The 1,669-nt window shown below is 39.1% G+C and overlaps 1 non-coding gene across 1 annotated transcript; it reads right to left on the bottom strand.

The window, feature by feature from the left end:
* Nucleotides 1–225: 225 nt before the first annotated feature.
* LOC127493820 (small nucleolar RNA SNORA70) lies at nucleotides 226–360 on the bottom strand. Its single transcript, XR_007924359.2, has one exon. It is a non-coding gene; the product is annotated as a small nucleolar RNA SNORA70 (small nucleolar RNA).
* Nucleotides 361–1,669: the final 1,309 nt, after the last annotated feature.

The following is a 1,669-nucleotide window of genomic DNA, read 5'->3' as shown; positions in this document are numbered from 1 at the left end:
TTTCAGATATGCATCTTTGGCAGCCAGGGAATTTGAACTTGACATTTTGGAGGGTGTCAATCTCATGCTCCTTGTTCTGCAGCTTGGTATGGATGGACAGGAGAACTAGAGCAGTGTGAAATGTGGCCACTATACCCTGGGACTTTTCAGAAGCACTTCACACACCTGTCTGGTGCCTAGACAGGGAAAAGCACAAAGTCAGAGACATGAACATCTATCAGAAAGGGCTGTCTCCAGGGTTCCCGTAAGGCAAACCATATAATCAGCAGGTTGCATACACTACCAAGGAGGGTGCTCTTCATAGCTATTGCACACTGGGCCGCATGAGGAAAGGTACCCGTTCAGTTTACGTGGTTAAAGATATTTGGTAGTTTTCATATATCAGGTCTGGCCCATGTTGAGCACTACTTGGTGGAAGGGGAAAGAGATGGAATCAATAGTTATGATAGAATGTACGAATCCATGAACTGTGCTGTTTCATTGATCAATAGCTATGATAGAATGTATGAATCCATGAACTACGCCATTTCATTGGAAGCATGCAGTTCCCTTTATGGGAAGGACAGAATTTTAGTTTTTTAAAAGCACTTTTCTTGTTAAAGACGTGCAGATCTTTGTTTTATACTATGGCATGGACAAAGACAAAAACAGCGGAGATTAAGAGCCGAGCCCTGGAATTAGACTGCCTAGATTCTACTGCTTTGTAGCTGAATGACCCTAGGCTATTTACCTTTCTTTATCTCTGTTTCCTCAACTGAAAAAAAAAAAAAAAAAGAGAATAATAAGATTATCTCTTCTTAGGATTGGTGCAAATTCTACATGTTAAATGTACATACAATTCTTTGAGCAGTTTCGGGCACATAGTGAGCACTCAGTAAATGTTGGCTATTGCATGTATTTTGTGTCACAAACTATTTAAATATGGTTAATGATGTGTGTGTGTGTCTCTGTGTGTGTGTGTGTGTGTGTGCATGCACACGCTAGGGCTTAGAATTACAAAGTGCTATATCAGGCAAAATAATATTAGCATTCTGTATTCCATACATTTATCTTTACTAGTTTTAATAATATATCCAATAACTATCTTTGTTCAGTAATATTACATTGAGTCATAGGGATAATAGTGGCAGGTATAAATGGCACAATTAAAAACACTACAGGGGCTAAGTTGCTCAGAAAGTTGCAATGCAAATGTTCCTTCCTAAGAGCCTTGCAAATGCACAATGAGAAAGAATGAGGAGATCTTATTTTATTCCCTGGTGGGAATCTATCCACATCAAATACACTACATAATTCTGCATGTGGGCAACCGCTGCTGGGACTCCCTGCCTCATCACACAGGCCTTCTAGCCAAGGAAATTGATGGGAATTGATTTCATTTTTAAGGAGTCAATACATTATAAGTGTAAGTTAAAAGCAGAAGCATACCATGTGCTTCTGAGAGCTATTTTGGACTATGTCTAGTTTAAGAGTGCCAACGGTAACATGCACTTAGAACTAAGTTTACCAATCATTGTCAGCTGATATTTTTATTACATCCAAAAGACATTTATTCAGTTTATTTCAGGACTACAACATTAATTTGTTCACTCATGCATTGAAAAGTCAAGTGCTCCTGTTAGGTACCGAGGCTCTGTTAAGCGTTGTACTAGGCACTGGGTTACAGATT

The sequence above is a fragment of the Oryctolagus cuniculus genome, chromosome 7, assembly GCF_964237555.1.
Source record: "Oryctolagus cuniculus chromosome 7, mOryCun1.1, whole genome shotgun sequence".
Lineage (NCBI taxonomy): Eukaryota > Metazoa > Chordata > Mammalia > Lagomorpha > Leporidae > Oryctolagus > Oryctolagus cuniculus.
Note: the sequence above shows the minus strand (reverse complement) of the source record. Positions and strands in the feature narration are given on the sequence as shown.